This window comes from Xenopus laevis, chromosome 7S (assembly GCF_017654675.1).
Source record: "Xenopus laevis strain J_2021 chromosome 7S, Xenopus_laevis_v10.1, whole genome shotgun sequence".
In the NCBI taxonomy this organism is placed as follows: Eukaryota; Metazoa; Chordata; class Amphibia; order Anura; family Pipidae; genus Xenopus; species Xenopus laevis.
In genome coordinates, this window is record NC_054384.1 from 14,197,954 (window position 1) to 14,224,281 (window position 26,328).

Here is a 26,328-nt window from a genome sequence, read left to right on the forward strand (position 1 = left end):
GGGGCAGTATGCATTCTTTGCAATTAGTGATGTGACTGATTGATATATGTTTGAAATGTTCACTGATCCAGGCAACATCTCCAGGACTCTGTGCTGTCAGCGCAGGAGGCAAGACCCAAGGCACAGTATTTCTCATTTATTGGAAAAGTCTTAGCTTATACATTATTATTTTGTCTTCGGTAATAAATATGTTCCTCTAAAAACATGGCCATATCCAGAAACCCGATATCCAGAAAGCTCAGAATTACGGAATGGCTGTCTCCCATAGACCCCATTTTATCCAAATAATCCGAATTTTTAAAAATGATTTTGTTTTTCTCTGTAATAATAAAACAGTAGCTTGTTCTTGATCCCAACTAAGATATAATTAATCCTTATTGGAACCAAAACCAGCCTATTGGGTTTATTTAATGTTTAAGTTAATTTCTAGTAGACTTAAGGCATGAAGACCCAAATTACGGAAAGATCCGTTATCCGGAAAACCCCAGGTCCCGAGCATTCTGGATAACAGGTCCCGTACCTGTAATAATATTAGCATATTAGTACTGGTCATATGAGTTCCATGTGTGATCCTTGTGGTCAACATCAAGCAGACTTGTTAATTATACACGTGCACAAATACCCTCTGTTGTTTTGATGCAGATCATATGGATAACTTTGGTGATGCTAATTTAGTTCTGAATATATTACTTTATATGGGCAAAAGTATACGGACAACTGCCAAATATGTCATTCCCAAATCAAGACTAGAGTGTGATGTTGGTCCTCCCTATACTGTTATAACAACTGTTACTCTTATACATGGGTAATGATGATGATAATGATGATGATGATAATGACGACGAAACAGGCAAAGATCCTTCCCCAAATTATTGCCGCACAGTGGGAAGCATGGAACTGAACTACATTATATGAGATAGGTTTACCTGCAATAATGGGCATGGTTTAAATAAGCAATCATTCTTAAGGGTGTCCACTAACTTTTTTATCTGTCTGCTGCACATTTGATTGGATAGCATATACTGAACCTAAGATATACAAAGATACTTTTTACAACTTTATAGTATCTAGTATAATTAAGTCAAAGTCAACTGGACATTAAGGGGCAGTTTTATCAAAGGTCGAGGTGAATTTTCGAATGGGAAAAAGTTTGAATCGAATTCAATCAAATGTGCTATTCCTTCGATTCCTATGATTCTAATTCAGCCGAATACGGACCTATTTGATCGAAAGCAGACCTCTTTGACCGAAAAAAAACTTAGACTAAATTTCGGTTGGTCTTTTTGAATTTGAATTTCGACGTTTTTTCAATTCGAAATTCGACCCTTGATAAATATGCCCCTTAGACTTTTTCTTAAAAACGTTTCACCACTCATCCTAGTAGCTTCTTATGTCCAGTTGACTTTGACTTAATTCTACTAGAACTTCATAGTAGTCTTACTAAATATATTATATTTCCTATGTTCTTCTGGCAGTGGGGTCATCTAGAAAGTGGTCAATGTCACCATAAACCTGAATTATGTTTGCTTTTGTTTGGGCAGATTGTGATGGATTCCTTAGAATGATAGATACAGTAGATCTAGCCATGTCTCTGAATATCATTGAGCAGTCTCTATTGTTTCCTTTTGAATGCTGATTAATGTCATGCATCTGCAGAAAAAACTTCTTTTAAACTATTTACTTTATATTTCTTTTGTATGCCTGTTTTTTGCTTTTCTGCCTTTTATCTAATATTGTGTTCCCAGTGACAGATTCTGCCTGTCATTGGAGAGTCGAGTTTTAGCATTTTTATTTTAAGTTGGTAGAAGAATACCTGGCAAAACCCAGTGACTGTGGCCATGAATTACATTCTATTTCTCTGTAACACAATAAAACAAAATTTGCAGCATTGGCTGTGCTTTTGTTGTTGAGTCTTTTTGTTACAGAGACCCGATGTTATTGCTATTGTGTGTGTGATTTTCTTGAAAAACGCAGCAACTGGAACGGCAGCATTTCTAACGTAAGCTTTTTTTTATTGATCAGCTCTAATGAGCATCAGTGGAGCAGGAGCTGATGGTGATGTGCTTGGTGTTAAGGGCAAATGTAGGAGAAGATTATAAACCCAAGGGGTTTAAGAGTTGCTGGACTATCCTGAGCCCTCAGGGCAATGATGCACTTGAGAGGTCAGTGTGTATCAAATAAGAAAGAGAAGCGAATCTCCTGCTGCTGTTGAAAATAAGGAATAAGCAAGTTAAACCTCAAGTGCAGTCATCTCAATAAATGAGTCACAGAAAGAGATATATTGGCATGTATATATGTTTATGTGCCATTATAGGCATTTCTGAACTGTTATATTTTATGTATTCCTTCTGTACATTGGTTCTTCATTGAATAATGATCTAATATTGGTGCATTCTTCGTTCGTTTGGGTAATAAACAGCAGTGTAACAACCAATCAGTTATTAGCCCTGAGTAGTGATGGGCGAATTTTTCCCGTTTCGCTTCTCCGCGAGATTCAGGAATTTCCTAGGAAATGGGTGCCGGCATCTAAATTGTCGCCGACGTCAAATAACTTTTGCAAGTTAATTTTCACCGAGAATTTGCGTCTGCCAAATAAATTCGCCCATCACTAGCCCTGAGCAGACAACTGCAATATTCAGTTTAAACTAGAATTCTGATTGGTTGATCAAGGTTACTATTCTGGAGTAACATACATTTATTTTGTATGTCTGCACACTGACGTCGACTTAGCCGTCAAAAGAGTGACACCCACAGATAACAGAAAATTGACAATATGTTATGAAAGTAGTCGCACAGTGCCACCATGTTTATTACCCAGTGGTGCCTCGGCAGACGCATACATGCTCAGTAGAGTCAATTATTTTGGATTTTCCTGTACTTATCAGGAGCAAGTCTAATAGGGTCACTTATTGAATGTAGCTACAAGTGTGGTTGCTCAAAAATGGATGTAAATTGACATTCCTCGTTAATGGTACTTACATCCAAGCAAGCTTTTTGTACAACTACATAGTTGCCCCAAATGCCATTGCATTGATTTTGTAGAACCCTAGAGTTATCCCCACCCTGAACATGGCTGTGATCCTTAAAGTTGTTTAAATCAACAGGGGTAGAAGATTTTCACCAAAATTAAATGCCATCACCAGAAGTGGCACAATCCTGAATTTGGAAATACTACCTGTAACTTGCAGTTTGATACCACAAGCATGTACCATTGCATTCATTTTGATGCATGAGGGGAATTTCCTGTGAATAACGCTGGAATTGTATGCAAAACAACCTCTGCGTTGTACATTTTTTTAAAAAATGGTGGTTCATGCCCAATAATTGCAGACTATACTGTGTTTGTAGATGATCCTGAAGTCTGCACTAGGGATGACTGGAAAGGGTAAGATGGTGGCATCTGCTTTACTTTTCCCCAAGCAAGTTCATTTTGTTCCTGAAAGGAGAACCAGGGCAAGTGAAAACAGTTGGCAGTTGGGTGGTTGCCTTCTTTGTCCTTTAATGGAGAAGCTTAAAAAGGTAGAGCAGAAATGCTGTACATTATTTTTTATTTTTCTGTGCCAGTCCAAAGCAACCACAACCCTTAAACAGTAATTCCCCATCGTCTCTTCCTCTGATTCACTGCACATGGTCTTGGCTGCTGTTATTTACTGAGCTTAAAGGGATCCTGTCATCAGAAAACATGTTTTTTTCAAAACACATCAGTTAATAGTGTTACTCCAGCAGAATTCTTTACTGAAATCCATTTCTCAAAAGAGAAAACAGATTTTTTTATATTCAATTTTGAAATCTGACATGGGGTTAGACATATTGTCAGTTTCCCAGCTGCCCCTGGTCATGTGACTTGTGCTCTGATAAACTTCAATCACTCTTTACTGCTGTACTGCAACTTGGAGTGATATCACCTCCTGATACATAATTCCCTTGGACATTGTTCTGATCTGAATTTAGTTTATATTTCTTATGTTACCATGGCTCACCCACTTTCAAGCAAAGGAGAAAAAAAATGCTACGGATGCGACCAGAGGAGTCAAAAAAGGCCAACAGATTTCAAGGCAATATTTACTAATTAACAGGAGTTACAAAATGCTCGCAGGAAAGTTGCACATTAAAAAGAATAAACTACAGGATTCCAACAAGACAAACTCAACGGGAAGAAAAACCCCAAGGTAATGCTGTAAATGATGTGTATGTTTAAGAAGCCATGCTATGTGGGCAAATGGCTGGGAGAGTGGGAAAAGTTCTGCAAAAAAAAAATTGAAAAGTGAAGTGCAATATTTTTATTTCTGGAATGTGTGAATGTCAAAGCGGGCAAACAAAACGATGCATGGCTAATGTGTTTATGAGCGAGCTTTTTCTGTTTCATCTTGTACTTGACCCCCCTGTACTAGAGTGTATTTATAAATGGACGTACAAGTTGGACACGGATTTCTCTCTCTAGTTTGACAGTGTTACTGTCGCCTACAGTGACATTCCCTTCCTAAATGCTTTAGAGAATATATCACCTTAGGGAACTGCATGATATTAGCAAATGGCTTTAATTGCAAGAAATTTCACTGATTGTTATTCTAAAAGGGCAACCATTCTTTTTTTTATTTTCCCTTTTGTCTAATGGAAATATTATAGGAAAACTAAACCCTATCAAAGAATATGACTTGAAATGCTGTGTTTTATTTACAGAACCTACTGTACCGAGCCCAGAGGTTCAAAAGCCATATTACAATAATGATCTAGGCCTTCAAAAGTATCCATATCCGATTTCACATCTCCTGATTGTTAGGTCTCCTTCTTCTGATTGTTATGCAATCTTTCTCATTCTTTTTGTGCACAAATATTGGCTTTTTATTATTTATAGCAGCTGGTCAACTCCAGATTGTGGGTTAGACTGAGTGCTGGCACAAGGGTGCTTCTAACTACTGGTCAACTCCAGATTGTGGGTTAGACTGAGCACTGGCACAAGGGTGCTTCTAACAACTGGTCAACTCCAGATTGTGGGTTAAACTGAGCGCTGGCACAAGGGTGCTTCTAGCAGCTGGTCAACTCCAGATTGTGGGTTAGACTGAGTGCTGGCACAAGGGTGCTTCTAACAACTGGTCAACTCCAGAGTGTGGATTAGACTGAGCACTGGCACAAGGGTGCTTTTAACAACTGGTCAACTCCAGATTGTGGGTTAGACTGAGCACTGGCACAAGGGTGCTTCTAACAGCTGGTCAACTCCAGATTGTGGGTTAGACTGAGCACTGGCACAAGGGTGCTTCTAACAGCTGGTCAACGCCAGATTGTGGGTTAGACTGAGCACTGGCACAAGGGTGCTTCTAACAGCTGGTCAACTCCAGATTGTGGGTTAAACTGAGCGCTGGCACAAGGGTGCTTCTAGCAGCTGGTCAACTCCAGATTGTGGGTTAGACTGAGTGCTGGCACAAGGGTGCTTCTAACAACTGGTCAACTCCAGAGTGTGGATTAGACTGAGCACTGGCACAAGGGTGCTTTTAACAACTGGTCAACTCCAGATTGTGGGTTAGACTGAGCACTGGCACAAGGGTGCTTCTAACAGCTGGCAACTCAGTTAGACTGAGCACTGGCACAAGGGTGCTTCTAACAGCTGGTCAACTCCAGATTGTGGGTTAGACTGAGCACTGGCACAAGGGTGCTTCTAACAGCTGGTCAACTCCAGATTGTGGGTTAGACTGAGCGCTGGCACAAGGGTGCTTCTAACAACTGGTCAACTCCAGATTGTGGGTTAGACTGAGCACTGGCACAAGGGTGCTTCTAGCAGCTGGTCAACTCCAGATTGTGGGTTAGACTGAGCGCCAAGTGAGTTACAGGCTACCCTGCTGCATTCATGAGTGGAAGATTTGGGTGGAACCTGGGTGCCAAGGGGTGTATGGAGCTTTTCACTCTGATGGTGCTCTGAAGGAGGAAGGCACTCTGTAAAGCTCTAAGGGACACAATTCCACAACTATAATACCCTAGTAGGGATGGGCGGATTTTTCCGCCTTGTTTCGCCGCGGAAATGAGACCCATAGACTTGTATGGCGTCATGCTTCAAAAAAAAAAAAAAGACGCGTGTCAAAAAAATTTCGCCGCATGTCAAAAAAATTTTGACGCCCATAGGCTTTAATGGGTGTCACCGACATTTCGGCAGCGGCAAATTTTTGGCGAAAAAAAACGGGTCAAATTCACCCATACCCTAGCATTTGCATATGGAACTTTAATAAATGAGTCTTAAGATATAGTATCTCTAGTATTTGTTCTTTGGGTCTCCTAACTCAAGCAGAATTTTGATTTCGACCAGTAGCCCAAAACATGCCACCTACAGGTTGTTTGTAGTCCTGGGTTTTGAAGAGTCGAGCCACGCTTTGTACCGGTATGGGATCTGTTATCCAGAAAGCTCCGAATTATGGATTGGCCATCTCCCATAAACTCCATTTTATCCAAATAATCAACATTTTTAAAAATGATTTCCTTTTTCTCTGTAATAATAAAACAGTAGCTTGTACTTGATCCCAACTAAGATATAATTAATTCTTATTGGAAGCAAAACCAGCCTATTGGTTTATTTAATGTTTACATGATTTTCTAGTAGACATAAGGGAGGAAGATCTAAATTACGGAAAGATCCATTATCCAGAAAACCCCAGGTCCCGAGCATTCTGGATAAAAGGTCCCATACCTGTACCTGTTATTACAGGAATTGTGGGATTGTTCAAAGCAACTTTGAAGTGCCCATCTTTATTTCATGGGTTTAATTTATTTTCCTTTCTATTTGGTCTCACTCCAAAATTATACTTTAAATGACTCCAAATTTCTAGGGTCAGTGACCCCCAACGACCATGGGTTTTTCATTGGTAATTTTTAAACTCATTTGCTCCATTTATGTCATTTTACCAGCCTAACATTTCTGGCTTCCAGAGCCAAGAAAGAGGATTGGGACTTTTGTTTAAAAAAAAAAAGCAACATGTTCTTTATCACATCTCTGCCCTTTTTTTTAAGTACATTTTTTTTCATCAATCTTTTTTTTCTCAGTTGGGTTTTTTTTTTCTTCAAAATATCATCAAATATATATATATATAAAAAAAAAGCCCATCAAGTTTTAGGTGGTGAGATTTATATCTTTTATTTTTTTTTATATGTGACAAATTCCAAACTGGAAAAAGGCTCAGAGTTACAAAATGTGTACAGGTATTGGACCTGTTATCCAGAATGCTCGGGATCTCCGGGGTATTCCGTATAATGGATCTTAATTTGTATCTTGATACCTTGTCTACTATCATGTGAACATTAAATAAACCCAATAGGCTGGTGTTGCTTCCAATAAGGATTAATTATATCTTAGTTGGGATCAAGTACAAGGTACTGTTTTATTATTACAGAAAAAAAGGAAATAATTTTTTAAAATTTTTATTATTTGGATAAAATGGAGTCTATGGGAGATGGCCATTCTGTAATTCAGAACTTTCTGGATACAGGGGCGATCCACGGGCTGCTGCTGCCTGAGGCAGCAACCCGATGCGGTCCCCCTCTCCGCGCTTAAAAGGGCGGATCAAAGGGGGCTGCATCGCTTTCTGCACTAGCAGAGCTGTATTTCCGGTTTAAAAAACGGAAATTCTGCTCTTAAAGTTACAGGAGGCGGATTTTTGCTGCCCCTTGTAACTGGCCGTTCACTGCCGCCTGAGGCAAGGTGCTCACCTTGCCTCATGGCAGGAACATGTCTGGATAACAGGTTTCTGGATATTGGATCCTATACCAGTACAATGCAAAAACTATTATAATTGCAAAACAAAGTGAGATTTCCAATGATTTTCATCAATATTAATGTGAAAGTGAATGCCTTTATCTTCATTTTAAAGCTAAGCTTTTTAACCATTTTGACTATTAATCTGCATTAAAAAAAAAAGTATTAAATGTATATTGTCTTATTCCAGGCACTGGTATTCTTGTTCTTTCATTTTAGAAAAAATGGCCTTTGTTCCATTATGTATTTTTAAACTGTTATATAATGTCACACGGGATACTAGTTTTCTACAAGTACTTTTTTTAACTAAAATACAGTACTACAGATAATTTCTGCTTTCATTTTGTTACCTTTTCTTCCGGTATGTAAGTACACACAAGATGCAATATAGTTCGATCCCATTATTATGAATGATGCATCAGAAGAAGTTGGAAATGCCATATAGAGCAAGTACAGAGGCTGCATCACTATAATGCTGGAGCTGTAACAAATGACTGGAGTCTGGAAGCCTCAGAGGGATTATGTATTGGGATATTTATGTTCTAAGTTGTATTTTGAAGTAGTATATTACAGCCATGGTAAAAGAATAATGGTTTAATAAAAAGAAAATACTTGCTGGAGTTGTACAGAATAGAACCGAAATTTGTAAAGATTGATGCTTTCAAAAACGTGTTCTTTACACTTTGACATAACAATTAAGCAGTGATTTTTAAGAACATATTTGTATATTTTTCATAATTTCAAGTGCATGTGATTTATAAACTGCCAGCTGAAATACCTATCTGCAGCAACAGAAAAAGAGGCAAAGTTTGTTTAAATATATTGCGGAAAAAAAATAATATAGGGCTCTATAATCATAGGGTGAGCATAACGCTAGCAACAATAATGCAGCGGTCCCCAAACTTTCTTGCGCCAAGGACCAGTTTTCAGCAAGACAGGATCAGATGGGGGAGGGCTGATGCTTGGGTGCATTTCAAGCTTACCAAAAACACTGTTCAAACATTATACTGGCCCTTGTCATGATAAGTAGAAAGTTTTCTGGTCTTTGCACAGCTGTTGTCATGGCCATGGTGTGTCAGCTGAGACTGCAGGTAATTGTGGCCTTTAAATTGTTTTTGCAGCTATTATAGACTGCAGCCAGGAGGAGGCCCGGTTCGACACAGCTTGCAGCCCGGCACCAGTCCATGGCCCAGTGGTTTGGGACCCCTGTAATAATGGATGCAGAACTGTGCCTATTAAATGGTTCTCTTCATCCTTCCTCCAGTGCAGGAGAACCTTGTACTTTACTTGCCTTAAGCAGCACAACCTTTCCATAATGTGCCTCTATTTGTCCTTTATTGGCACTATTAAATAGCATGCAGCTGGGTGCCGAAATGGACAGCCATTTAATGATTCCTTATATCTGTCATTGCAACCTTTTCAGACAATGGAGCAAATTCTACAACTTCACTCTAAAGAAACCTTTTCTTTCAAACCTCAAGGGATGCCTCATGTCCTCCAGAAAGATTTACTGGTGCTTCTTCTTAAATGATAAGGACAATGAAACCCAAATTCACTGGGGTACCCCCCCAGTAATTCTAATCATTAACCTTGGAACTACCTGGCAAATTGCAATTCCCCATTGAATTATAGTATTGTTGTTAAACATTAAACACTCATCCAGCCTATTCTCATAATTGAGATCTTCAATTCCCTTTATCAGCTTATACTTTGCTACAGTGTATCTACTATTCAAGCAAATGTAAGCCTTTCCAATACCTTTTCCTGGACACCCATATGTGGAAAAACAAAATAAAGTTGTATCTAATGAAAGAATGGACAGAACTTAGAGTTTTGAGCAGTAATGTCTTGTCAAGTGTGCATGTATGGAATTCTGTTGTACAATATATAGGCACTAAATGAATGGAGGATAAAGTCCAGTTGGGCGTCCCTGGTTGTTGTGATGATGAATTAGGTATTTTTTAATGGTTCTGTTGATACCATTACTGAACAATTTTTTATTTGATTGCTGATCACTGTGGTATTCCAAAAAAATACAAATTGCCATACATAAGGCCCTAATAAACTCTTGTGGGAGACTTGTAGTTTTGGGTTTAAAGCTGGTGCTTCAACCAATGACAGAATTTCGTTAGTATTGAGTCTAAATGTCTTAATGCCTTACCAGATGCTTGAAATTCATTTAGAGTAGTACGATGCCCCCTGCTGAGAGCTACAATGTACGTAATACGATGCTCCCTGCTGTGAAGATCTCAAGAAGTAAGGAACAACCAGTGCAACCAAGGAGATGACCCATTGCTAGAGGAGTAATGGATAGTCAGGTAAAGAACAGAAAGTACTACTGACAGAAGGCAAAATCCCATAAACCATCTGATGTCAGGACAGGGGAAAAGGCAATTTAATATACAGGTGGAGGTCAGGGCAGGCAGCAAAAAGGAGGCACAGTTCACTATGAATGGCAGAATTGGAGAATTGGAGAATTACATACAAATATACATATATAAATTAGTATGAAGACAGTGGTCAGAATATGTTGCAGAAAAAGGTCAGTATCCAGGCAGGGATCAGGGAAGGCAGCATGCAAGAAGCACAATCTAGTACTCAGGCAGTAGTCAGGGTAGAGAACTTTGGCGCCACTGCAAGGCCCCAGATGTTGGCAGTTCCATGGTTATCCACCTTCAATAGGCGCAGTTGGGCACCATTCATCAGAATAGACACATTTGTAAATGAACCCAATTTTTAATACTAATTGTGAATATTGCTAGAAAAAAATATATATACATATATGTATATATAAATATACAACAACCATTTTATGAGGTTCCCTCCAGCCTTGATTATATTTATTAATATTAATTTGACATATAAATGTGTTCCAGCAGAGTCTCGTGCAGAGACAGAATGTCCTTTTACTACATGGCTAGGAGGGACCGATCAATTCATCGTCTCTAGTAAAGCCGTTTTCAAAGTCCAGTGACATTTTTAATTTAAGTTACACGAAGTTTGGACTAGCAGCCACTTTGTTGAGTCTCAGGTGGTATATTTGAAGCTACTTTAATGCGGAAATAATACTTTTTAGTTACAGCGATTTTGTCCTGAGATAAATATCCTCTTCAATATGATTGATTCTTTTGCTCGGTGAACACAAATCCATGGTTAGTCATGTATAAATCTTCATCCGCACCATGTTTTTCAACCAATTCCTCTGAGATTCAGAATCTTTCACAGGATTTGTTAGGTACTTTGTAAAAAAAGGAAAATATATATATATTTATATATCTACTGAAACCTCTTGTAAGATGTACCCTTGGAAAGCAATGCCCTCGAATCTGTCCTAGATGATACATTGAAAATACCATGTTTATATTGATTATGTGTGTGGATCTTTGAGCTTGTTTCTGTTGTGGCTATTGAAGAATATATAGCTAAATATATTATATAAAAGTTATGGATCATGAGCAAAATATGTCTTATAATTAGTGCCGTTAATTAAAACTGAAAGGAACCTATCTGCTTCAATAAAGCATGAGAATATTAGAGGCAACCTCAGAGTGAAAGCACTCCTTCTATAACCTTGTGGCTTTTAATGGTTATATAACTTCTTAGTGACTTCCAATATTCTTATGCAAGTATTTTATATTGTCACCCAAACATGGACATATTTCATTGTGTCCCATTTATATAAACGATTCTTAATTATTATTTTTTTTAGCAGTCATGGGTCTTGTATTTAGAGCAATGAAGGGTGCCAACTTCAAGTACAAACATTTGGCACAGTCCACATTGTTTTTGCATTTTGTGCCCTGCTCTGCACTTTGGAAATCTACCATAGGTGTCTGCAAGCCATAATTAAGCACATAGACCTGCCTTCACACCATCAATAAAAGCACTGCCTGAGTTTTATATTCATGAGGGTCATTCATATGCGCAAGTTCAAAAAATAATATTATGGAGCTATTGGAGTCACTTTGTGCTACATGTATACTGCAATCTCAGACAGCAGTAACGTTCATGTTTAGACCATGAGGAGGACATCAACTAAGCTGACATCCTTGTCGATGCACTGTATGAGTGGTGGAGACAGGGAATGTTAAACCTGTAGGATGAGCATGAGACTGCTATAATTAAAGACGTTATCCCAGACCAGTAACACATAAGGAATCTGCTGCGGGATCTCGGCTCGTTTCAGAAGAAAGGGTTACAAAAAATCAATTTTGCATTGACCTTGGTTGGTAAGTCTGACATTTGTTGAGAGACAGCTGCAATAGATCACTGTTATATATTTCTTAGATGCCTTCTATACCCTGCAGATAATTAAACTCTATATGCTATTATTATTATTATTATTATTATTATTATTAACATGTATTTATATAGTGCCAACATATTGCGTAGCACTGTACACAATTATTGGTCCTGCTTGCTACTTGTGCCAAGGATTTAAATTGGGTAGGTGCAAGCACAATTGTGTAGTATTGACTTCTACCCCAGTTCTACTGCTAGTACACACTGCACCCTTGCTGCACCCAACTATTTCCACCAAACCTGTTCTCCACCCATTGACGCATTGTGAAATCATAGCACTCTCAGGCACAAGCCCATAGGTGCACCTGCTAACAAAATGAGTAGGTGCTAGTAATAGTACTCTGGTAAAAGGCAGGCATGTGGATGTCTATGGATCCCCTTATTCTGGGCAAATGTAGGAAACCTATCTGGGATCTCTTCAATAGCTGGCACAAAACTTTCTGCTGGGTAGTAAACCGGTCAGTGGATGGGTCGAGCACAATAACAGGGATATGCTGCTTAAAATGATACATTGGTGGCTTTTATCTTGAGCTTTTGCGGCAGTTGTACCATGCAATTTAATAATACACAAATAGGATCCATTAATGGGGCAAAACTCATGTTTCTTTTGGATTTTGCGATATCAGGAAAGTTTGAAACGAATTGAAACATTTATCGAAGATGATAGAGTTGTCCATTCATTAGAATGTATTTATTCACTAAGGGGTATTAGAGCTCAGAGCAGCTCTGCACTAGTACCGAACACTAATACCCATCTGAACTCTTATGCCCCTGCAGGAAGAAAGGATTTGGAGAACTATTTTTAAAGCGAAAATTAATTGTTCCAGAGCAGGGGGAAAAATTAAATCTACATACAGTACATTGTCATGTTTTATTCTGAATGGGCGAATAAATTAGTGTTTCAACGAATTTCCACGTTTCCTCAGCGGCGAATAAATTCGCGAAATTGCAGCAATAGTTTGCCGGCGTCAAAAAATATCTTGGATGCGCGTCGGAAAAGTCACTCGCGTCACAATCGTTGCACGTCAACATTTTTCAGACGCCCATTGACTGCCATTAACGCCGGCGTCAGAATTATTTTTCGCCATTTTCCTGAATTTTGCCGGAAATTCACAAATTATTCGGCGAAGGGAAACGGGACAAATTCGCCCATCACTAGCAACTATACAACCACTTTACACACCTAGCGTTGCCTTCTATGCAATAATTAATAGGTTCCTTTCTTCCATTGCTTGCCTGGGATTTCTCCTGGCCCATGTAGGAAAAAGTCTAGATGTGTTATACTAATTACCTTTCCTTTAAGAAACAGATGTGGCTGCAAAACCAAATGATGGGATTATATTCCCCAATAAATAGAGCTAAGGAAAGGAAAATTCCAAGTGAAGCCCTGACACAAGACCGAAGCACAGCCCATGTGCAGAATCCTAAAAGGAGTTAAAGGATCAAGGTCTTTCAACTGTGATTTATTTAAATGAAAAAATGAGCATCAATCAAGCATTATTTTCAATTATCCCTTAAATTGGAACAGAGAAAGGGAAAAAAAAAGAGCAAAAAAAAAACCCCTAAATTCTAAGTGCCATGGATTTGTAGCTGGAAGGAAAAGTCCTTACATATATTGATGTAAAGTTCTGAAAATAAGCAAAGAACAGATGTATTGATTTTTGGTGAAGTCTGGGTGTAGAAAAGAAAAAGAATAAAGAAGTGCTCTTTGCCCGCAATGTCCAAATGACATCCCAAGTGGCCTTTTTAATGGTGGGGGTGGGGAGGAAGCAGGTGTCTACCCCAGCACATGGATAGAACTGCCCTTAGGCTAGGTCTAATGGTATTGGTTGAGCTTGCTATAAGCCTCTCTTTTCTAATAGCCAACTTTCTATGTGCAGGAAGACAGACAGATATTGATTGGTCCAAATGCCCTTGAGTTGACAACATCTGAAATGAAAATCCACAAGGCTTGCACAAACTTTCTGCAAGTTCAATTTCTGGAATCTGATTATGACACCGGGGCTGAGAAATAACTCGCTTGTAAAAGAAAAAATCTGCCTCTTTCTCTTCTGCCCAGTTTTACAAACATAATTATATTATAGGCAACAGATTTGAGAAAAGACAACCTCCAGGTTATAAGGTAGTGAATGAATAACCTACTTGTAGTTTATCTTCTAATGAATGCAGCCGAGCTCAGCTTCCAAATATAAATGCGACGCTGTCATAACAAATAGCCCTCTATCACGTTTCTCCGAAACAGGGATTAGAATGGGAGAAAGGCATGTAATGAACTAGTAGTTCTCCCGCGGAGGAATGGGATACAACAGAATAAAAATGTAAAAACAAAATAAACAAGACCTTTCCTGATTTGCCTTGCTGGGCACTTGATTGCTTATTTTCATGCCGATTTTTCAATAGACTTTTAGTTTAGCTTCAGAAGAATGTAGTCTTGATTTATTAATTGCATGAAAGGGTGCAAAGTGCAAAAAAATGCCACAATTTGTCAGAGGTGTAAGTAAACAGGTCTGTGCACTCCATTCTTCAGATGGGTAAAATAAGGATCAATGGGGGGCACAAATTGCAATCAAGCACTTAACTTAGTTAGGGCCGATGATCTGGAGCTCAGTTCAAAGGGGAGCCACATCCTGAACACAAATCCTTTTAGAATGAGCACTAAGAGTTTTTACACTAATGCACCCAGCATCTCTGTAAATGCCGTTTATGTGTATGTGTATCCATACCTCCCAAATGTCCCGATTTTGACAGCTCAGCCCACCAGGGCTGGCCTTAGGCCTATTTGACCAATTGGGCCCAATAGGACCCCCCACCTCTGGGGGCCCCGCACCACAGGGCAGCACAGATAATATTTCCCTCAACACATGATGCTGCCTTGCCTGCCCCCAACTTTGAGAGTCCAGCCCATCCTCAAATCCATAGGTCCAGCCCACCCCCAACTCTGATAAGCCAGCCTATCCCCCAACTCTCATAGGCCCAGCTTTCCTCCAACCTTGATAGGCCCTGCCTGCCCCCAATCCAACCAAGCCTCCTCCCAAGCTGAATCTGCCCAGCCTGCCCCAAACTAATTGGCCCAGTCCACTCTCGTATTTCCTCCCTCTCTCTCTTACCCTGTGTGCCCCTATTATGTGCCCCTATTTCATCCCTCTCACTCTCTTACCTTGTCTGCCCCTTTCCTTTCTATTTTGTGCCTGTATGCCCTTATTTTCCTAAATACTTGGTGTGTCAGTAGCCAGCAACACTTTGTCTACGGGCTCTGCCAACATGGTCCCAATTGGGCCCCACATTTGATAGGATCAGCCCTGCAGCCCACAGTCCCCGATTGTTACTGAAATGTCCTGAGTTTCTGTTGGCTCTCCTGCACTGAACAGCCAGAAAAAGATACAAAGTTTCGGAATCTTAATTGGCTTTTGGCAGAGAGCCCAGAATAGGTGGCAGGTGTACTTAGATCATTTTGTAACAATTTAAGATAAGCAAAAGGAACTATTGTAACAATTTAAGATATGCAGGTCTCTAGGGGAAACTGTGACTTGCTGCTTAAAGGGCATGTAAAGTCTAAAATAGAATAAGGCTAGAAATGCTGTATTTTGTATACTAAATATAAACATGAACTTACTGCACCACAAGCCTAATCAAACAAATAATTTATGCTTTCAAAGTTGGCCACAGGGGGTCACCATCTTGTAACTTTGTTAAACATCTTTGCAAGACTAAGACTGTGCACATGCTCAGTGTGGTCTGGGCTGCTTAGGGATCGTCATAAACAAAGCTGCTTGAGTTCTGCATGGCTGGGAAGTAAGGCGGGGGCTCCCCCTGCTGTTCATAAGTATGATTGTTTCCCTGCTCAGCAGTTAGGGACCGTCTGACAATTCCTATCCACAGCAGTAAATGAAGGGAGAATTTCACTGCATACTGGCAGGTTTCTTATAAAAACAGTACACATTTTTTAATTAAAGTATATTGGAGATAGGTTTCTTTTTCATTAAAAGAAAGTAAAAATGGGATTTTAATTATTTTGCCTTTACATGCCCTTTAAAGGGCAATTCACCTTCATTAGCAAAACTGTAATAACACATAAAAACCACATACATGTATTCAAAATTTCAGAACCTGCCAAAATTTGGAAAATGAACATGGTAATTAGAGAGCGTGGCCACAAAAATGGGCGTGGTCAAAAAAAGTATCGCTGTGCGGCAAATTTTTTTTGTCCCTCTTTCTATTTCCAAAATGTTGGGCGGTACGTGTATCTGTGCCTGTGCATTTATGGGTGTTTATGTGTGTGCACGTTCACAGGCAAAGTTGGTTAGAGGAAAAACAGGCTGGTAAGAGACAAGACAAGAAGGCTTTTAAAGGAGAATTAAAGCTTAACTAAAGAAGTAGCTAGAAATGTTGTACATTATGTTTTGGGCTTCTGTTCCAGACCAAAGCAACCACAGCTCTTTAACAGGAAAGATATTTGCCTCCAAAGATGCCCCAGTAGCTCCCCATCTTCTTTTCTGCTGATTCACTGCACATGCTCTGTGCTGCTGTCACTTACTGAGCTTAGGGACCCACTCACAATATACAGAACACATAGAATAGAAATGTCACAATATAAGGCTGATTAGTAATTAATACAGATAATTACTACATGGCAGCACAGAAACCAGTGCAATTAGCATCAGAATTTAATAGTCAACCCTGTAGCATCAGCTTATATTACAGACCAACCTCATTTTCTGCTGGATAATTAGTGACGAGCCCTAAGCTTAGCTTCTCAACAGCTGCTCAGAGCCCACTGAGCATGTGAGTGTCGCAGACACTTTCCAAGATGGTGACCCCCTGTGACAAGTTTGAAGTCCTGGATCATTGCTGCTATTGACAAGCTGAAACTTTAGCCTCGTGCAATAAGTTCAGTATATAAAATATGTCATTTCTACCCATATTCATTTTAAGGGATTAGTTCTCCTTTAAGAGGCAAGGTTGGTTAGTGGCAAGAAAGGAAGTCTGACAAGACACAAGACTGGTAAGCGGAAAGCAGTACCAGGCCAGGCCGGCCAGGTGACCTAGGCAACCCTGCCGGTCACGTAGCCTTTCACCCCTGACGTGTGTGAATGATCACATGCAAAGATATGCACACACAGTGGAGACAGGGGACCAGACCAGGGCTAGGTGGCACAGAAGGTAGTTGCCTGGCAACCCTGTAGCTTTGTTCCCTGGGCACATGCCTCTTCTGCCTATCCCTAGTTCTGGCCCTGGCTAAAAGGCAAGCAAGGCTGGTAAGTAGCAAGACAAAAAGGCTTCTAAGAGGCAAGGTTAGTTAGAAGCAAGGCTGGTAAGAGGCAAGGCAGACAAGGATGGCAAGACACAAGTCAGACAAGGCTGCTAAGCAGAAAGACAAGCAAGGTTGGTAAGAGGCAAAACAGGCAAGTCTAGCAATGATAGCAGGCAAAACAGGGAAAGCAGCCAATGTTGCTACACAAACAGGCAATAAAGTCAAAGTCTAAAACATGGTAACACAAGGATTAAGCAAAGATCAATGAATACAGGTTAAAGTCAAATCCAGCATCAGTGTCCAGGAATCAAGTACTATGATAAGGCAATTACATTGGCATCAGTGGGAGGTTTATAAAAAGAAAGTCTGAACCAAAATGCCATGGTGTAGAGTCCTGCAGTGGGTCGGGTACCCGCGGGTTGCGTTTAGAATTCCAGGTGCGGGTATATTCGCGGGTCGGCGGTTCTGCGGGTTTGCGGGTCACGTCTACTTCCGATGACATCACTTCCGGTTTACAACGACAGCACTTCCTGATTCTTGATGGTCAGCGGGTCCGGGTTGCGGATAAGGTACTTGCAGGTAGGGTAGCAGGTTCAAGCGGGTAAGAATGCGGGTTGCGGGTCCGGGTTGCGGATTGAAGGTTGCGGGTACGGGTTCGGTTCGGTTCCCAAAAAATGGACCCGCGCAGGACTCTACCATGGTGATGTCCTCTCTATACATCCTGATGCCACCGGCACTCATTTAATTCTGAGATCTTACAGTGTGACACATGGGCAATAGCATGCCATGATAGAGGTGCTAGATTATACAATAAGGCTACAATCAGACTGATTCAAATGCAGGTCTGTGGCTTATTGTGAGCGGAACACTTTCAGCTCTTGTTTGTAGGGTAGGGTACAGAGGGCATTTGTCCATGGGCATAAGCATCAAATGTTGTTGGAGAGAAGCCTCCATATGGTGTTGTACTGCAGCTTCCAGAATCCCACCAACAAATGTCTGACAGAGAATGCTGAGAGTTGAAGTGCAACAATGTCTAGCATGCTGTAGGTCAGATATGCCTGATTTAAGATCAGTGGGGGTCCCCTATCTTTTCTACATGGGTAAGGACCCTATTTCTTCCTCCAACTTGGATTTCACATCTATGTTATCATTATCGCTTCACTAAACTTGAGACGATATTGATTTCTCAGGGCAAATTAAAATGATAAATGGAAATAAGAGGAGTGGTAATTGCATACATTGCCGCAGAGTCTTGGGGGATTCCATGAAGGGAGAGTTTTGATCTGAATCTCATCAATCTTCTGATCTTTTGCTCTGAATCTCATCAAAAGAACGTGTGACAGCTTCTGTTGACAAGGCCAGTGTTGCTGATTCTGCAGTGTTGCAACAGAACCCCATGTAAGAGCCGGGTCAGAAGTGATATGCCACACATGGTTTTATTCACATGTTCTGGGCAAGAAGAAACATGTGCCAAAAAAGAGAGATTCCAAACACGGCTCTGTTATTTTCCAAGATGCAACGCTATACTTCTGGTTTTAGTAGCCCGATTCTCTTTTATGAAGTCATAATGTATGTCACGCTCAGTTACATCTCCATATTCCATCACATTTAGTTCTACTCCCATGTTCTGGGCGAGAAATGATCTTCATGTTCCTGAAGTGCAGTTTCTGGATGCAATTTGCCACATTTCTTCTCTAGAATTCCAGAATAATTGTGGCTGCACACCAAGTTACAGTTGCCAGATGTGTCCCCAATGTGTCAAAATGACTGCAATTACAATTGAATTGGATGCAAGTTGGTGATTCTTTTGGTACAAGTTTGTTGGGCCTTCTGAGACTGCTTCCAGTGGCAACCCTGGAGCTACCACCAGGGCCGCCATTAGAAATCACGGGGCCCCGTACAACAAAATTTTTGGGGCCCCCTGGGCCCCGCCCACACTGACGACCAAGCTCCGCCCCATATCCCGCCCACATCGCAGTTAAAAGACCACACAGACATCAGCGCTAAAAAAGTAACCCCCCCCCCACACAAGTTGTAAAAAGCTATTGATGGTCAGGGCCCCCTTATAAAAAAAATTGGGGCCCCAAAAAAAAAAAAATTAAAATTTTTTTTTTTTTAAAAACATTGGTGGCAGGGGCCCCCTGTTAAAAAAAACTTGGGGCCCCAACAAAAAAAAATGTAAAAAAAACTAAAAAATAAACAAACATTGGTGGCAGGGGCCCCCTTCTAAGTTAAAAACAAATTGGGGCCCCAAAAAAAAATTTGAAAAAAAATTAATTTTTTTTGAAAAAAAAAAAAAACATTGGCGGCAGGGGCCCCCTTATAAGTTAAAAACAAATTGGGGCCCCAAAAAAAAAATTTGGAGAAAAAAAAATTTTTTTGAAAAAAAAAAAAATGGTGGCAGGGGCCCCCTTACAAGTTAAAAACAAATTGGGGCCCCAAAAAAAATGTAAAAAAAAAATAATTTTTTTTTGAAAAAAAAAAAAAACATTGGCGGCAGGGGCCCCCTTATAAGTTAAAAACAAATTGGGGCCCCAAAAAAAAATTTGAAAAAAAATTAATTTTTTTTTGAAAAAAAAACATTGGCGGCAGGGGCCCCCTTATAAGTTAAAAACAAATTGGGGCCCCAAAAAAAAAATTTGGAGAAAAAAAAATTTTTTTGAAAAAAAAAAAAATGGTGGCAGGGGCCCCCTTACAAGTTAAAAACAAATTGGGGCCCCAAAAAAAATTTAAAAAAAAAATAATTTTTTTTGAAAAAAAAAAAAAACTGGTGGCAGGGGCCCCCTTACAAGTTAAAAAAATTTGGGGCCACCAAAAAGAAAATTAATTTTTTTTTTTAAAAAAAAAAACCAAAAAAAAACAATGGTGGCAAGGGGCCCCTTACGAGTTAAAAAAAAAATTGGGGCCCCAAAAACAAAAGTTTTAAAAAAAAGATTGGTGGCAGGGGCCTATAGAATATTAAAATAATACATTGGTGGCCAGGGGATTAAAAAAAAAAAAACACAAACTGGTGTTCAGTAGAATTGAACTCATGGCTTCAGTACTTCAACTTCGCCTCCTTTCGTGACTTCGGGTCTTTTCACCGCTTCAGGACTTCGGCTGTTTTCGTGACTTCAGGTCTTTGCGCTGCTTCAGGACTTCGGCTTCGGCTGTTTTCGTGACTTCGGGTATTTTCGGCGCTTCGGGACTTCGGCTTTTTCCGTGACTTCGGGTCTTTTCGTCGCATCGGCTTCGGCTTTTCGGCACTTCCGCATTCGGCACTGAAGAGGCAAGACGTACGGCTCGGGCGCTCGTAAGGGGGGCCCGGATCTTCAAAAAAATGCAGCGCTGCCGGGCCCCCCTTCATGCCCGGGCCCGGTACGCTTGTCCCCCCTGTCCCCCCCTGATGGCGGCCCTGGCTACCACCATGTCCAAGGTTACCCCGGTATATAGAGCAGTGATCCCCAACTAGCAGCTTGTGAGCAACTTATTGACCTATTTGATGTTGCTCCCAGGACCCTCAAAGCAGGTGCTTATTTTTTAATTACTGGCTTGTGTTTTTGGGGTATACAAACCATGTTCACTGCCTAACAAAACCCTCTGTAGGCTGCCAGTTCAGATGGTGCTATCAAATAGCCAAGTAATGTCCTTATTTTTCTCTGTTTGTTTTTTTTCATCCTTGTGTTGCTCCCCAACTCTTTTTACATTTGAATGTGGCTCACTGTAAAAAAAAAAAAAAAAAAGTTGGGGATCCCCAATATAGACATACTTCATTAGAAGAGACAGGAAAGATATAATGGTGCTAAGTGTCACTATGCCAAAGTACAAGAAGTTTGTTTGGATGCTCGTGAATAGCAAATAAATAACGTCTGGATGGTCACCCATTTCATAAATTTTTATCACATGCACTTAGAGGTACTAATAAATCACATCCAGTCCTACTCCCATTTTCTGGGCAGGAAGAGATTTATAAGGGTTTATATACCACTGCTCCAGGCACAAGTGCACAAGCAAGTGCTCCATGAATAATCGTTCAGTGCACCTTGAGTCTGAATAAAAATACAATTCCAGGAATAGAGTGTATAGTCAGGTGTTAACTACTGTCCCCCAATGACTTGCTTCCCCCTGCACTACCTTCCTTTCATGTCTGATGACAAGCACAGCTAGGGTACATTCATGGGGAAGCCCACGATTTTAGTCTGGGATTTAAAATAGGCTCTGGCATTTCAAGCACATAGAGGCCCAAAGAGCCCTCCACCAGCCCACTAAATAGTGACCGTCTATGGCATCTTACAGCAGCCCCTCTGGCGTTTGCCAGAATTCACAGATTGCCAGTCTAGGCCTGCACCACCTCTTACCCGCTTTGTATGCAGAAGATCACAGGCAGTGCTGAAATTTTTATTAAAATCTTGAGATTTTAATATTTAAATATATCAGTATCTATGTGAATGATGAGTACCTAGTAGTAACCTAAATTATGCAGAAGGTACCAGCTGTGCAATCTTTTTTAATCATCAGTAATGAGGAGCAATAGAATTGCTGAATTTGTAGCACTTGCAGAAAGAAAAATGTGTGCATTTGAGAATCCGGGTATCTATTTTTCCATAATATCAAGTAGGAGACATGGGAGAATGCACACCTTATGGGTCAGAGTCAGTAATTACGTGTAATTTAGGAGTCTTAAAGGGATACTGTCATGGGAAAAAACATTTTTTCAAAATGAATCAGTTAATAGTGCTGCTCCAGCAGAATTCTACACTGAAATCCATTTCTCAAAAGAGCAAACAGATTTGAAATCTGACATGGGGCTAGACATATTGTCAATTTCCCAGCTGCCACAAGTCATGTGACTTGTGCTCTGATAAACTTCAATCACTCTTTACTGCTGTACTGCAAGTTGGAGTGATCTCACCCCCTCCCTTTTCCCCCCCAGCAGCCAAACAAAAGAACAATGGGAAGGTAACCAGATAGCAGCTCCCTAACACAAGATAACAGCTGCCTGGTAGATCTAAGAACAACACTCAACAGTAAAAACCCATGTCCCACTGAGACATATTCAGTTGCATTGAGAAGGAAAAACAGCAGCCTGCCAGAAAGCATTTCTCTCCTGAAGTGCAGTCACAAGTCACATGACCAGGGGCAGCTGGGAAATTGACAAAATTTCTAGCCCCATGTCAGATTTCAAAATTGAACATAACAAAAAAAATCTGTTTGCTCTTTTGAGAAATGGATTTCAGTGCAGAATTCTGCTGGAGCAGCACTATTAACTGATTCATTTTGATAAAATGACAGTATCCCTTTAAGGAAATGACTGCATCCGAAGGCGATTTGGTTATGATTTAATCTTTTATTTGTGCCTTCTTCACAACCAATTGGCCAGAAGTTCATTGCACAGACAAGGCTAGTCTTCCAATAGGATCTCCTGACAATCTACTTTGGCTGTGACTAGAAACCTAATGGATGAGCCACAATTTATAGGGTATTCCATGAAAACATAAAAGCTCCCAAAATCCCTATTTTACACAAATGAAGAGGGCATTTAGTCATAGTATAGGTTTATATGGACATCTAATACCTCAATGGAAAGTTAACTTCAAGACACAAGACTGGTTAATAATTACCAATATAACGTTACATATATAGTGGTGAAGGCAAACACATGCCTGCATCAAAATCTGCAGCTCCTGGCAGTTGAGATGAAAGAGCTAAACCAAACACATGAATCCGGAGAGTGAGTCTGTGCAAATCATGGGACATGTCTTAATCAAAATAAGGCCGTTTTCTTGGAAACCAGCAGCTGTTAGACTAAAAGTATTCACCAAAAGACAAGGGTATGCTTACCTTCTAGATGGACCTCTTGAATCAGACCCTATGCATGCAGCTGGTATAACCAGGTGAAGACAGCAGATGGGCCAGCACCCACAAAGAATTAAGGTATACCCATTGGAGCTGTAACTTTAACTGCATTAGATTAATCTCTATGGAAAATTGTAGAGACAAAGGAGTCTGCTGCTGTGGGCATTAAATCTTTTTCAACCCCTAGCTAAGGTCCAGGCCTCCTGTATTTTCCTGTTCGAACACATTAGTTGAGTTCATTCAGCTCTTTGTATATCTGGGCCTGTTTTGCATGTTAATACTCATACCAGTAAAGAAGTGACCCTTCTTTAATGGTGGGGTGGTTTCTCTGTCAGTAGCGATTACCATAGATACCTGCAGTTTATGGCCTGATAATGTTCTAAATGATATTTCTGCACCAGCACTGTCAAGTGGTTCCCATAAAAGCTGTTTTAGATGTTTCTTCCCCAGCGGAAGCTGTCCGCATGGCATTAGCATTGGCGTTTTCTTACAAATACAAAGGATGGCTTTGGAGTAAGAGTCAAGTTAATTGCATGGAATTATGGATTTCTGCAGGATAAAAGCTACTTTTTGTTTATCTATAATATCATTTGTATCAGAGAGATAATAAACTAAGATAAAAAGCAGGAGATGATCCAACACTCAGCAGGCTGGAGACAACTTTGATTCCTGATGTTTGTAATATTTTATTGTGCTGCAAGCATTATGCAAAGATTAAAATACACTCATTTAACAGGCCTTGTTTGATATGCCATATCAGCTTTGAAAACAGCAGGTAAAAATATAAATGGCAGTTAGCTTACAGCAAAGGCCACATTCATGGGGTCCAATCATGCTTTAACCACAGACAGTCCAGCCGCTGTCCTTCAGCTGTTACTACAACACAGAGTCTCTCTAATGCACAATTTAGTGTGGCACTAAAATGCTTTTTGATAAATAGTTGTTATTGGTTACTAGATATGGTACAACCTTTGTGATTATTATTAAATTAATATCCCAAACTATGGGATTGGCCCCCTAGGGGTCTCAGAGCAGTGCCATGGAGGGTTCAGCCTGAAGACCTGTCAGGGTAAGAATAAGAGAGAATGAACCAGGAGGGACTTCAGTCCTCTTGAGTCCTGGGAGAATAGTGTCTTAGTTCTTCAAGGTGGCCCTCTGTGTGGATTTTTACAGGGGCTGACTATTAAGTTGTTCTGGAAACTATGGGTAAATGTCTGATATTCTGATATTTTAGTATAGTCTTACCCATTTCACAAGCTACGAGAGTGTCTGGACCAAAGGTTGGATCTCCAAGAGGAGGCCTCACCAAAGCTTGTAACTGCAAGGGTGGCCCTGACCAAAGGTGCCTTCTCAATCAGGGGAGTAACTACAGAGGAAGCAGACCCTGCAGTTGTAGGGGGGCCCAGAAGGTATTGGGGCCCCATGAGGCCCTAATTCATATACAATTTCAATAAATATTGGTAAAACAGGTCAACCTCTAGACATTTTGGGGGCCTGAAAAATAATTTCCTGTGGGGACCCATAATATCTAGTTACTTCACTGTCCTAAACCCTCATGTGTGAGGTTGACTATAACTTGTTATACGTGGGTCAGGTTCCTACATATATACATATATGCATAAATGGGCAAATTCACTTTTTGGGGGAAGGGTAGTGTTGTATGGTTTGTACAAATGCAACTGGGAAAATACTCAGGAGTCGGTCATTAGTAGCCCAGTTTTTTATTGTGGCCAATCCGATGCAATTGGACTAGAGGGTGATTACCCAGAATAATCGATTGGGGACACACATAGAGTTGGAAATGGCTTTAAATTTACCCAAAATATCAGTATGTTTGAGGCTAGCTTACTGCCATTGTTATCATCATTCACTTCAGTAAAGATTTCTCTAATAACTGAATCTTTGCTTGCCTGATTTATTCATTCCTTTTGATTTCATAAGAATAGAGGGTGTGTGACAGAATAACAAATATTAAATTTATGAAATACACTGCCTTTCAGGGTTTCCTCCTAAATCAATACAATAAACTGCATAAAGATGCATAATGAACTAGAAGCATGAAAAGAATGCAAGCGCTCGGTATTTGCCTATTTTGTTAGTTCAGGTTAATATTGCCAACGTTTCTATTATAATTTTAAGCAACAGCTGAGTGTTAATAGATATGTATCTGAGGGTTAAAGCTCCCCCCCCCCAATTTGTTTTTGTACATTTTAAATCATTGAATTTAGTGAAATAAATATTTTCACATTTTATCTCAGCAAAAAGAATAGTAGTGTCTATTAAATACATGATGGACCATGGTGTGTGGGTTGGGCAGAAGGAACATTCTCAAGTATCAGTGAAGCTTACATATGCATAGGGAATGTCCTCCAGCTGTTGTGAACTGCAACTGTCAGAAACCTACTGCCACCTAAAAGCTTTTGCGGTTACTGGGAGGGTTACCTGTTGACCATTGTTGACTTTTTACGTTTTTTACAGTAAAAGATATGTCCTAATCTTTTTTAAAAATGTTATAGATTTTCTGAAGGCAACGCCAGCATTCTACATTATAGGACAATGATTCATGCTCTAAGAGCTGTGGGAACGAGTGGCAGCTTAAATGCCATATTAGGTCCAATTTGAGGTTGAATTCGTATTTGCTATGCTGGATATCCTACACATATAGGAGCCGGGTTGGACTGGGCCGACGGGACACCGGGATAAAGCCTGGTGGGCCCTGTCGCCTCAGATTTGCTCCCTCATGCCTACCTGAAACTTCTTGACCTCTCCCCACCCCAACAGAAGAAAAGCAGTTGCACACTGGTCGGGTGAAGCGGATCAAGGAGGGCTGTGGCAGGAAAGGGACACTGGAGTTAGTGAAAGAGGGGGTTGGGGGCTGGGGTGGGTGAGTGCAGGCCCCTGATGAAGCAGCCTCAGTGGGCCCGGACCCCCACCAGTCCAATATTGGATAGGAGAAAGACTTTATGACAATATTTTCAAGTCTGCAAGTTTTTTATGGGCTAAGACACAGGCCCAACCAATATTTGACTGAAAAGCAAAAAAAAGGCTATAGGATGATTTTAACAATGGAATCATGGTTATTTGTGGGTGTTCTAAGAGTTATTCACTATATCTATTATTCAATTAAAAAATGCTAAAGGAAAAGTAATATCGTTAGAGGGTAGCCTGCCTTTCCTCCTAGGCTAGTGATCCTCTGCAACAAAAT